Below are 13735 nucleotides of genomic sequence, written 5' to 3'. Positions count from 1 at the left end.
TGATAATTCGCCTTATCTATGCCCTTCAAGGTTTTATAACTGCAAGGTCATCCCACGGCCTCGTTCTTTCATGGATAAGCAGCCACAGCCTATCCAGTCTCTCCTACGTAACTCAAACCCTCAAGTTCTGGAAACAATCCTTCTGAATCTTTTCTGCACTTTCCCTAGTTTAATCAGATCCTTACTAAAGGATGCGAACCAGAGCTGCCCAAGTCCTGATGAAGGATCTCAGCTCAAAGCATTGAGTGTTTATACCTGCCTAGATGCTGAGTTCCGACACCATTTTGTGTGTGTGTGTTGCATAACTTTATCTGCTTTTTAAAATAGTTATAAAGCAACCGCTTTCGATTGCAGAGCAAATTAAAAACTAATCCTACATTGATTAAAAATGGACCTGTGATTCCGTTTGTCAGAGTGCTGAGAGCTATGATTTTCCAAGATACTGCTGAAAACTTGGGTTGAGTCATTAAGACTGGTCATTAAGATGATATAAAAACAGTATTAAAGTTTGTGTTCTTTGCTGGTAAAGTTAATTTGAATTGTAGCTCCCACATTCCTTTTCCTGTCCTTATTCGGTATTAAGATGCAGGGGTGAACCTTGCATGTTTAGCAACCAGAGACAGTACAGGAGGTCACAGAGCCTATTGAGCTGCCTTTAGTTCTGTCACTCCAATTCCCCTACTGTTTCCCTGCAGCCCAGTAATTTTATATCCCAATTCTCTGTTTTGAAATTGATTGAATCTGCTTCCAATACTTTATTTCAACCCTGATTTGGACCAAATCATACCGTTCTCTTCTCAGAGTGCTGGAGTTTTGTACTAAATGGGTTAGTGGTTAGTTATTCAGCACAAAGCTTAGGCAAAAATAAAGGACTTGGCATAGGATTTCTAGAAAATCAATCCAGCATTAATTGGTTCCTTTACAATGTGTATTGCCTAAATAATGAAAATTTTTTTTTGTGCCTATTACTGATCTGTCCAGGCATCACTCGTCATCAACAGACTTGCAGCACTTGTCTGGTATGATAGCTGCTAGATGAAATCCACCCCTCTCATTAATTTATCTACATAATGCTTTCTGCATTCAGTTGAAAAATCTTTCAATTTGACATTTGCATTTTATTGTGCTTTGGCTTTGTTTCCTGCTGTGATGGAGCGACATCCCGTTCTGTCACAATCTCTTTTTTGTTACCTCATACTACTACTCTGTGCTGCTCCATTCTCTTTAGATATCTACTTTTTCTCTTTCATCCCCGCCCTATCTTCTGGCATATTTAATTGACGGCATTTACAAATTGGGGATTTAGCCCATTTTGGCCTTTTTAGTTGCTGTAATTTTGCAAGCGACAGGAAACCAGGCTTGAAAAGGGAAAGTATGTCTAAACCAAAGATTACAATCCGCTGAGGAAAGGGGGAAATTTCAGTAATACAACAGCTTCTCGAGGTTGGCATACTCATGGTTGTTAAAACGAAAGTTGGTGTTTTTTAAGAGGAATTGGGTTGCTGTTTTAGAATTTCAATACTTTATCCCACCACCTGTTTTAGGAAGTTAAAATTAGTCCCATAATCAGAATGTATACAGCATTTACAAGGATAACATTTTTATAATTTTTTTTTCTGATTAAAACCTTCGGAAAGATTTGGTAAGGAGGTAGCAATAATTGAATTGTTTGGCAGTTATCAGATTGGAAAACACTTCCACGCTTCATCCCAGCTTGTCAAATATCATTGAAACACATTACCTCGGAGGAAATCAGCACTTGTGTACTGTACTTGTGTTAATATTGAATCTAATATAAGGTATTATTGAACTGCTGATTTTGTGTTTCAGAGCAACGTGTTGGCGCAAGATTGCAATCCAAGATCAAAGAATGCTGCATTAAAGTTAAAAACGAATATAATAAAAATCACTCTTTAACTCTGTTAATCTGTACAAATATTCCTATTTGAGTATTCACAAGTATGTGCAATTAAGTTATTTAAAGGATTTTGTTCTACAAAATAAAATTGGAAGCCTACCTATCTGCTCCCAGAGATTGCCTACATTTTAAGCCTTTGTTTTATATATAAAAATGTTGGTTGCATTGATTGAATTTTGAGTTCAAATTGCTGCATTGGTTTGCAGAACAGGGAGGGGAACACATCATTGATGCTGTTATATGATTTTCTTCTGACAGTTTGCTACTCCTTTTTCCAGGGACAAAGAGACCTCTTGGCTCTCCCTTTTACATGTATATTGGGCAGCAAAATGTGTTTGATCGTGTCAGTCTGTTTGAAGTGCTAATCAGTGCAGTGTAATTTGATTTTTCTGTGAATTATTCCACAGCAAACCAACTAAGATTGGGTTGGAATCATCTTTAGTTCTTGTAGAGTATGTTAGTATTAAAGCTGGGTTTTTTTGTTCAGATCCAAAGCACAATGCGATGCAAATATTTAATTTGTCCATGCCTCTCAGTCTTTCAAGGAACGTACTTGAATCATAATTTTTGGACATCTGCTGTTTTAATAGCACTACTTTGTTTGTGATTTATTTTCACAAAGTCTACCCATAGTTACACATTTGTGCTTTTTGAAAAAATGGCGAATGATCTACAACAGAAATGTGTAGCATTGAAGCAATCGTTTCATCTTTCTGCTTGGGACTCCAGTCACAAGGACCAGCACCCTCCGCGAGCGAGTACTGTTTATATAACAGCCTGAACTGTGTTGATGCTACACTTGAAGCTTGCTTATATGTTTATTTTGCGATACAGCATGGTGACAGGTCCTTCTGGCCCAGTGAGCCTCCATCACCAGATTGCATCCGCGTGACCAATTAACTGGCTAAGCTATACATCTTTGGAACGTGGGAAGAAACCAGAGCACTTGGAGGAAACCCACGCGGTCACAGGGCAAACACACGTACTTCTCACAGACAGCGGCGGGGGTTGTTTTCAAGGGGCACCCGAATCTGGTGGGACTAATGACTTCCATTTGTAATTTCTGTACTGGTGGAAGTGCGGACACAAATAGTGAATTTTACTTTTTAAGATGACCCTGATTACCCTGATCTCGCTATTTGACAGGGCAACATTCTGCAGCTGAAACAACAAAGAAGGTCTTTGGGGAAACGTGGGGAAAGCTCTTCATTTGCTGAAGTCATAACAATAACAGAAAGCCAAAAGTTGTTGGAGGCCAATCATCTCAGTATATCATTGCAGAACTTTGTCAGTGACCTTCCTATCAAACTCACAAATAAGAACCACTGGTCCAGGTTATGGAGTTCATACAGTATTTTCTCACTGTGATGATACGAGTTCGCCCATGATGTGTTGATTTCCTTTACTATTTCTATAGAGTGCAAGTTGTTGGGTTAGCTGTGTAGGTGGTTAGTAAGGGAGCTAATGGGCATATGTGAAGGAGCAAGTTCATGAAGAATGGCATTTTCCCTAGAGCTGACGTAGATTTAATGGGCCAGAAGGTTAAGTCATGTGCCATAAATAAATGACTCTGGTGTCTGCCTAGTATTTTATTCCAGTGACAGCTTGTCGCAAATGATGCAGTGATTATAGACAAGATTCAGGATTGGGAGCAACGAATACCAGTGAAATCCAAAACCAAAGAAGATGTTTTCCTATAACCCTATCTTAACATATTGGGGTTAGCATTGTGTGGACCAGCCATACAAATGTGATTCTTAAGAACAGCACGAAGTTGAGGATTTTGGGGTAGGTGACTTGCCTGCTAACATCTGAATGGCTTCTTATTTAGAAATTCATCATCACTTATCTGGTTAAAGGCAGTAGCATGTTAAATTCAGGATGTAGCATGTTAAGTTCCTCTTCCATCACCTCAGACTCGCTCTCTCTGCACTTTGGAAACTCCCAGTTTCTCTTCATAAAACACCTTTCAATCATTCGACCTCAAACAGTTGTTGAGAAAGGGACATGGACAAGGTGATTTGAGCCATGGAGAATGACATCCCGTTTCTTAATAATGAAGGACAGGTACTATTGAAAAACAATCATAATGTTGAAGAGGGGTATTTAATTTTGAAATCAGGGTAGTTGTATATTGCAAAAATGAGGAAATCTGCAGATGCTGGAAATTCAAACAATAACACACACAAAATGCTGGTGGAATGCAGCAGGCCAGGCAGCATGTATAGGAAGAAGAACATTCGACGTTTTGGGCCGAGACCCTTCGTCAGGACAGTTTTTGTATATTGTCCTGCTTTAAAAAATAAATGTTCAACCTTCATTATTATCAGGTGAAAATTCCAGAATTGACTGATCTAACACTGGCATAGTAAATAAAACATTTTGCGTGGGCTGCGGCCAGCCTAGATGGTGGCACAGTTGGATGGGCAATAAATGTTAACCTATCAGTTTCCTAATGCTGAAAATGAGTAAGAAGTAATAGAAAAGGCAGAGCTGAAATAAAGTGTACTTTTGTTATTTGTGTCATTCCATTGATGCAATATTACCATAAAATTACAAAAGAGAAATCTTTGGGATTCCTGCCAGTTAAGTGTTTGCAACACTGTCTTGGATTGGAGTCACATGTCAGCAAGGATGACTCGATGACTATACTTTCTAAATAACAGGCAGTCCCCGGGTTATGTACGAGTTCCGTTCCTGAGTCCGTATTTAAGTGGGATCTGTACGTACGTCAGAACAAGTACATCCGGTATTATTTAGCGTCAGTCAAACGTTTGTCTTAGTATATAGTATATATTTTACCTTTCTATGCATATAAAACACTTAAGAAACGTATATTCCAATAAATAAACCACTGCGTTGCTTAGTAATAATTGTAGTTTTCATCGGGGCAGGGCTTTCAAATGCTCCATTCTTCTCACTTTATCGTTCCGATTGTTGACCGACTGTAGCCTAACGCTTTTCTAATGACCGATGGCGTCTCACCTCTTTCCAAACGCTTTATTATTTCCACTTTATTTTCAATCGCGATCGCTTCTCGTCAATGGAACAGAAACACTGCGGGTGTCGGGTCCTGAGCTCCGCTGGGTATTAAGGCCACCGCACTGAGACAGGCTGAATGGGACAAGTGGAGGTTGTGCTGGGTTTGCGTATTTGATCATCCAGACTATTCCGCGTGGGAATTTAAACTGGAGGTGACAGTGTTTTTTTACGAGGTCGAGTTGCGAGCTCGATATCAACCCAGCACGGATGATACGGGAGTCACTGGATCGACATCAACCCAGCATGGAAACCTCTGTTCTCCAGCCCGGCGCTGATCTCACTGTGCCACCAGCCGACTGGAACGGGGGGGTGGGGGGGGGGGTGGTCAGGGTGAATCTTACTAAGAAAATTTTTAGCCAAATACAAAGTTAAACACTCAACACAGTGTCAACAGCAACGACTTAAAATGGCGGACAGCGTTCTCCTTCCTCGGTTCGTAAGAACGAGTTGTCCGTAAGTCGTAACTCGGGGACTACCTGTACATTTCTGGATGAGCTTTGTTTTTGCACTACTCCTGCAGTTTTGTTACTGAAACCAACTAGCAGCTGCTTCCTCTCTGCCATCCGATTTCTGAATGGACGTTGAACCCATGAACACTACCTCACACAAAATGCTGGTGGAACACAGCAGGCCAGGCAGCATCTATAGGGAGAAGCGCTGTCGACGTTTCGGGCCCAGACCCTTTGTCAGGACTGACATCGTCAACACTACCTCGCTGCTTTTTTTCTATTTTGCACTTTATTTAATATTTTATACATTTACAGTAATTCATTTTTTCTGTTATTATGTATTGTACTGCTGCTGCAAAGACAAATTTCACGACATAAGCCAGTGATATCAAACCTGATTCTGATTTATTTACAGAGATTTTAAGGTGTATACAAATTTTTTAACGCTCCTAGTGGCTGTTGATCTAATTGTCACAATGATTATTAGTCCTTATAACGATGGTAAATTTGCTGATTAAAGCAGCTGAAAATGGCTGGAGAGAGGGCAGTACTATGACAAGTCTTCTGTCAAGGCCTGAGGCTGATTTGCTTGGCCTCCTGACAGCCAGAAGTCAGTGTAAACAGATGATGTTTGACAAAAACAGAACAATACTTTTGAAACACAAATCTGGCACAGACACTAAAAAGGTCACAATTGTAATTAACGTGAAAACATGCACTTCCATGAGTTTTGTGGATTAGCCGGCTGCATATACAATCCTTATTCACTGGAGTTAAAAGACAAAAGTGGTACATGACCTTAATTCTTGGGAGGACTCAAAAAATTAATTATGGTTAACTTCTATGTCTTAGATATATTACATCTTTAATTAAAATGTGCAACCAAATAGATTTTTAAATTGAGCCGATTTGCTATGCTAATCAGCATGCTCAGCCTCTAGATCTAGCTGGATGGAATGCTGTTTACTTTCTAGTTGCCTGTCTTCTTGGAGACTTGCTCATCCAGCCCTCTGATTTCAAGCTGCTAATCATCTCCCTTTACCTTTAAGTTAAGGTGACATATCTTTTCCTACACCCCAGTTAAGCTGAATGTTGGCTGGAAACACGAGCGCCTGGCATGTGTGATTGTAACAATAAATAGCTCCACAGATGGGCCTCCGTTTGTGCCAGGAACACACAAGCTGCTGACACTTCACCTCAATGGAATACCGTTCTTCCCCAAGCAATGTCAGCCTCTTTAAAACTAGTCCCTAGTTTGAGATACTGCTATTTGTCTGCAAATGTGTAAGTACAATTAAATTTATATCTGTCGCTGCATGGAGAAAACTGATTTTTCTTGTCAGAGGAGTTTACTTTTGGCCAAATACGTAATCTTAACTTGCTGTTAAATGACTGTGGGGAAAATGCGTAGAGTCCTGTCTGGTTTCTGTATTATGTAATCGGTTAATTTTTTCCTTGGACTTCTCAGTGGTAATGAAGTTGCTCAAGATATTTATTTGGCTTCCAAAACTGATGTGAGAATATTGTAAACATATGACACATCTTTTGAATGTTGTACTGTGTGCTTTAATGAAAGGAAGTAAAACTTACACTTCAGTTCCATCATCTTTTCAGTTGAATGGATGAATTTGTTGCAGTAATAACCTTTTTTGTGTATTTTTAAAATTTTCTTAGCCTCTCTTCCACAGCACAGTTTGTTATCAAAGTTCGCTGGAGGGGAATGGTTTGTAATGGGAGTACAGACCATATCAAGTATTTTTTTTGGTATTAACAGATTCAAGGTTAAAACACAAAAGTGGAACTGAGGTAAAAGAATCTGTGATCTTACTAAATGGCAGAACAAGCAAGAGAGGCTACATACTTTACAACTGCTCATATTTCATATATTAGTTTGCCAGAAAGGACTAATTTGAGGATTATCCTGGTAGACTTGTTTGAGAATTAGCCGACAATGTTGCTGGAAACGTGAGCCAAGAACATTGGTCTGGGTCCAATATGCCTGGGCACTGTGTATCCCTTCGACCTGTGAGGCTAAGAAGGATTCAAATATAAAGGTGAGAATGAGCAGGAAGAGTGTAAATTCATGTAAAATTGAGTGCATTGTTAAGGATTAAGGGAGGGAAGAGCAAGAATGTAGGATTTTGGTTTTAAGGACAATGTTTTAAAAGTGTGAGTGACACCTAACAGTAGTAGTGAGGTTGGGGATGGCATTAAACAGGAAATTAGAAATGCGTGCAATAAAGGAACAGTAGTTATAATGGGTGACTTCAATCTACATATAGATTGGGTGAACCAAATTGGTAAGGTTGCTGAGGAAGGGGATTTCTTGGAATGTATGCGGGATGGTTTTCTGAACCAACATGTCGAGGAACCAACTAGAGAGCAGGCCATTCTAGATTGGGTATTGAGCAATGAGAAAGGGTTAGTTAGCAATCTTGTCGTGCGAGGCCCCTTGGGTAAGAGTGACCATAATATGGTGGAATTCTTCATTAAGATGGAGAATGACATAGTTAATTCAGAAACAAAGGTTCTGAACTTAAAGAAGGGTAACTTTGAAGGTATGAGACGTGAATTAGCTAAGATAGACTGGCAAATGATACTTAAAGGGTTGACGGTGGATATGCAATGGCAAGCATTTAAAGATCGCATGGATGAACTACAACAATTGTTCATCTCAGTTTGGCAAAAGAATAAACCAGGGGAGGTAGTGCACCCGTGGCTGACAAGGGAAATTAGGGATAGTATCAAGTCCAAAGAAGAAACATACAAATTAGCAAAAAACAGCGGCACACCTGAGGACTGGGAGAAATTCAGAGACCAGCAGAGGAGAACAAAGGACTTAATTAGGAAAGGGAAAAAAGATTATGAGAGAAAGCTGGCAGGGAACATAAAAACTGACTGTAAAAGCTTTTATAGATAAGTGAAAAGAAAAAGATTGGTCAAGACAAATGTAGGTCCTTTACAGTCAGAAACAGGTGAATTGATCATAGGGAACAAAGACATGGCAGACCAATTGAATAACTACTTTGGTTCTGTCTTCACTAAGGAGGACATAAATAATCTTCCGGAAATAGTAAGGGACCGAGGGTCTAGTGAGATGGAGAAACTGAGGGAAATACATGTTAGTAGGGAAGTGGTGTCAGGTAAATTGAAGGGATTAAAGGCAGATAAATCCCCAGGACCAGATGGTCTGCATCCCAGAGTGCTTAAGGAAGTAGCCCAAGAAATAAGTGGATGCATTAGTAATAATTTTTCAAAACTCCTTAGATTCTGGATTAGTTCCTGAGGATTGGAGGGTGGCTAATGTAACCCCACTTTTTAAAAAAGGAGGGAGAGAGAAACCGGGAAATTATAGACCAGTTAGTCTGACATCGGTGGTGGGGAAAATGCTAGAGTTGGTTATCAAAGATGTGATAACAGCACATTTGGAAAGAGGTGAAATCATCGGACAAAGTCAGCATGGATTTGTGAAAGGAAAATCATGTCTGATGAATCTTCTAGAATTTTTTGAAGATGTAACTAGTAGAGTGGATAGGGGAGAGCCAGTGGATGTGGTATATTTAGATTTTCAAAAGGCTTTTGACAAGGTCCCACACAGGAGATTAGTGTGCAAACTTAAAGCACACGGTATTGGGGGTATGGTATTGATGTGGATAGAGAATTGGTTGGCAGACAGGAAGCAAAGAGTGGGAGTAAACGGGACCTTTTCAGAATGGCAAGCAGTGACTAGTGGGGTACCGCAAGGCTCAGTGCTGGGACCCCAGTTGTTTACAATATAAATTACTGATTTAGACGAGGGAATTAAATGCAGCATCTCCAAGTTTGCAGATGACACAAAGCTGGGCGGTGGTGTTAGCTGTGAGGAGGATGCTAAGAGGATGCAAGGCGACTTGGATAGGTTAGGTGAGTGGGCAAATTCATGACAGATGCAATTTAATGTGGATAAATGTGAGGTTATCCACTTTGGTTGCAAGAACACGAAAACAGATTATTATCTGAACAATGGCCGATTAGGAAAAGGGGAGATGCAACGAGACCTGGGTATCATTGTACACCAGTCATTGAAGGTGGGCATGCAGGTACAGCAGGCAGTGAAAAAGGAAAATGGTATGTTGGCATTCATAGCAAAAGGATTTGAGTACAGGAGCAGGGAGGTTCTACTGCAGTTGTACAAGGCCTTGGTGAGACCGCACCTAGAATATTGTGTGCAGTTTTGGTCCCCTAATCTGAGGAAAGACATTCTTTCCATAGAGGGAGTACAGAGAAGGTTCACCAGATTGATTCCTGGGATGGCAGGACTTTCATATGAAGAAAGACTGGACCAACTAGGCTTATATTCACTGGAATTTAGAAGATTGAGGGGGGATCTTATTGAAACGTATAAAATTCTAAAGGGATTGGACAGGTTAGATGCAGGAAGATTGTTTCCGATGTTGGGGAAGTCCAGAACGAGGGGTCACAGTTTAAGGATAATGGGGAAGCTTTTTAGGACCGAGATGAGGAAAAACTTCTTCACACAGAGAGTGGTGAATCTGTGGAATTCTCTGCCACAGGAAACAGTTGAGTCCGGTTCATTGGCTATATTTAAGAGGAAGCTATATATGGCCCCTGTGGCTAAAGGGATCGGGGGTATGGAGAGAAAGCAGGTACAGGGTTCTGAGTTGGATGATCAGCCATGATCATACTGAATGGCGGTGCAGGCTCAAAGGGCCGAATGGCCTACTCCTGCACCTATTTTCTATGTTTCTATGTTTCAAAGCCGAAGGAATGAAGGACACTTCATACTTGTATATTTTTTGGTTGAGAGTTTGTTTGGCAATCATCAACAATTAACTTGTAATTAACAACCTTCTTAAATACTAATTTCTTCAAATTAATATATGAACTGATAACGCTGGGAAGTTCAGGGTAAGATGTCATTTTGGAGTTGCATAAATCGACCAGCATCATGAGGCATTTTTCAGCTTTGAGCATCAGTTCCCCATGACAAGTTGCTGACTGATTTTCGTATTAGTAATGCTTATGAGCTGGGATTTTTGTGGCAAAGTTTGAACTATTGCATAAGACTGCCTGAGACAAGGTGACTGCCAGTTTGGTAGGCTATCCATTTAGCTCCGCCTTTCTCAACTCTTTTGCCCTGGAGGAACCCTTGAAATAATTTTCAGGTCTCGGGGAACCTCTGTATAAAAATTAGTATATCTATTGCTCATGGTGTGTTAGCGTGATCAGTAAGTTGTAGATGTAATAATCCAAAAATAATTGTCAATGCACTTTTGAGTATAGATTTTTTTAGCCAACCTTTCTTGAGGTAAAAAGATAGTTAAGCCTAGCTTACCTTGAAATTAATCTTTCTTCCCTTACATAAATTTTTAAAACTCATAAGACAAACATAATAAATTTCTGGTAAATAACTGGCTTAAGACAAAATAGGATTCAATTTTCTAAAGGTGGGCTTGGTAGATTTAATTATAAAGGTTGTAAACTGATTTTAATGCTATTTACAACATGAAAGTTTATTGGCAATTTTCAATAGTGAAGTCACTAAAAATCATAAGCCAAAACAATATGAATAAAAATATAGCCTAAGACACAATTTTACACAGATCTTTAAAAAACATTTACCTCATAAGTGAGGTGATCAGGCTAAAATATAGGCCTAGCATATGAAATGTGTGCTTGTTTTTTTGCTGCACAAATACCCAATTCTGGCTCAAACTTGAGATAAGCACACATGGATTTCACCTTCAGCTGAAATGAGACTATTTCTATCCTTGCTCCTGATGCTTGTTAAACAAGAAAAGGCCTGCTCACACATGCAAGAAGTTGAAAACTGCAGTGAAATGTTCATTGCTTTCCTGTGAATGGCAGGATACTCTTCCTTCACAGAAATCCGTAACTTGGCCGTGAGTACACGATCAGACTGCAGCTCACAAAGTTTTTCCTCTTCTCTCAAAGTCAGGTTCTCAGGCTGAACAGAAGATTCAGAGAAAGGGTCCTATCCCAGTCATATATATTGGAAGGGAGGGAAAATACTGTTCAGTTTTGTTCTGCAGTTCTTCCAGGTGGTTTTCAATAAGAGCAGCAGTGGAAGCATTTCAAGATTTCCTTTTGCAACATGATTTTTCCAAATACTCAGTTTCCATTTGAATCTAAGAATTTTGTCAATTGAAGTCAGAACATTTTCTCCAGGGCCTTGCAGGTCTTGTTCAGCTGTTTCATATGATGAAAAATCTCTGTTAAGTAGGCTAGTTTCTACGGCCATTCTTCATCTTCAAGGCACTCAGCAAAATCTGGCCTCCTGTTTTCTTGAAAGTACTCCTACAATTCACCTTTCAGCTCAAGAATCTATTGAGAACTCTTCTGCTAAGCCACTGAATTTCTGTATGTAGCAGGAGATTGGTGGGCTCTTTGTCCAGGTTTTGACACAGTTTTTAAATATTCTTGAGTGAGCTGGTCTTTAGTTAATAAATTAATTTTTTTGTAGCATCATCCAGAACTTTTCCCCCCATTTCATCTCCAAGAGTTTTTGACATCAGCAGCTCTCTGTGAAGAAAGCAGTGTGTTGTGACAAAATCAGGATTTTCTTTTATTTACAAGAGAAATGAAACCTCTCAAGGAGCCAACCATTGATGGGACACCATCAGTACAGAAGCCAATACAGTTCCTTCAAGACAGACCTTTCGTTTCCAGATATGAAGACAAAACATTAAATGTATCTCGGCCTTTCCTTATTTCAGGTAGCTCTTTGCAACAGAAAAAGTTTTCTTGAATTTCACCATCATTTACAAATCTTACAAATGCTATAACGTGACATTTTTATGATTCAGTCTTTTGACTCATCGACCTGGATAGAGGCTGTTGTTTTTCAGTTTATCACACAAAACCTCTTCATCATCATGTAACATGTCACCAATATGCCAACTTACCATACTGCTTGAGAGTGGAATGTTTTCAATTTCTTGTACTGCATCTTGTCTTAGCATTTTACCCACTATAATTTTACATGTTGGCATTATTAGGCTCATTCAGAGTTTGGAAAATGCACTTCACACTCCTTATCAGCCTACTGTCCTCCTCTCCGTGCAATACAGCTTTCACCAATTATCAAAGGCCTCGTGTCAAAACTGAGAATGGACTCAACCAAATAAACACGGTCCTACTGCGCACTGCAATAAGGAGCTGAGAGACCTCTAACGAGATTGCTAAGGGGGCTGCTCGGTCACTGCCCACCACTACGAGCGTTGGCATTGCATGTTGCGTGAAGTTCAATAAATGATGTTTTTTTTAAAATCACGATATCTTGTGGAACCCCATTTGAGAAACCCGGATTTAGACCCCGTACCCTGGTCTTTTCCCAAATCCTTTTTGAGACATACATTCAGCTTCATTTTGACAGGTGGAATAAAAACAGTGGCAAATGCTTCTGCCACTTTTTTCTGACAATTTTAATGTCATGTCTCTGATTTGCATAGACACTGTGTCTTGTCCTTCAGCCTCGCTTTTTATTAGATCTAGCTACACACGTGAGCTTGTTGCAGCTGTCTCTTACTGAGTTGCTCAAGTAGAAAGCTGTGTCATTTCAAATGTGGAAGAAATGCACACTTGTAGATACTTCCACCTTCATAATGGGTAAAGAGTAAGGTTGCTTCATTGCTTTCAGGAAAGGATAGCTCTTTAATCTGGCAGATTAAACGGTTTTGAATTTAATCAGCAGTAAACAGTTGGTATCTTTATGGTTTGGTTTGTTCTGGAGGAGGGTGGGAAAGAACCTAAATCGCAAATCTTTAGCTTTTCCTCCAGTAGAGATGTTTTTTTTTTAACACTTTTGAACGGAAATCTCATCAGTGTGGTCAGGAAAATGAAGCACTAAATAATCTTGTGCATGAGCAGGAAATGACTATCTGGAGAATAGCAGCACTTTACAGAGTCATTTTACAGTGACAGAGGCCAAAACACAACAAAGCAGTGAAACAAAAGGGTAAGTTTCCAGGAAACTCGTACAATTCCAGCATTGCGATTATGGCATCTGGAAATTGGAAAAGTGCACTTTGATTCCCTATTGGTATTCCTAATTGCTGGAAGTCTCCAGGGATTGTGGCAGTGGAAGAATGTCATTTGTATTGACTGCATCCCCTCGAGGGGGATGTTCCTGGTTATTTGGCACTGTATTAAACATGCAGAAATTTTCCAGCAGTTGGAATTTGATCTCTTTCATGACGTAAGCTTGGATCTTTACCTTTGTTTATATTCTCTTTAAACCTGCCTGGTAATTGGTGGGATTACGTTTAGTCCATCAGAAATAACCTTTGTTATAGCTAGTAGAACA

General features: G+C 39.7%; 1 protein-coding gene across 8 annotated transcripts in view; it reads left to right on the top strand.

Moving 5' to 3' along the window:
- Positions 1-13735, top strand: part of sema4d (sema domain, immunoglobulin domain (Ig), transmembrane domain (TM) and short cytoplasmic domain, (semaphorin) 4D) — a 192114-nt gene that overhangs the window by 28009 nt on the left and 150370 nt on the right. The window contains exon 1 of one of the 8 annotated variants that reach the window (XM_073071778.1): positions 6582-6693. The exons of 6 other annotated variants lie outside the window; for them this stretch is intronic. The gene's annotated coding sequence lies outside the window, so the exon portion shown is untranslated. Of the gene's footprint in view, positions 1-6581; positions 6694-13339; positions 13388-13735 lie in introns of those variants that run through there. One more of the 8 variants, XM_073071784.1, reaches the window with a different exon arrangement.

Source organism: Hemitrygon akajei, chromosome 2 (genome assembly GCF_048418815.1).
Source record: "Hemitrygon akajei chromosome 2, sHemAka1.3, whole genome shotgun sequence".
Lineage (NCBI taxonomy): Eukaryota > Metazoa > Chordata > Chondrichthyes > Myliobatiformes > Dasyatidae > Hemitrygon > Hemitrygon akajei.
Note: the sequence above shows the minus strand (reverse complement) of the source record. Positions and strands in the feature narration are given on the sequence as shown.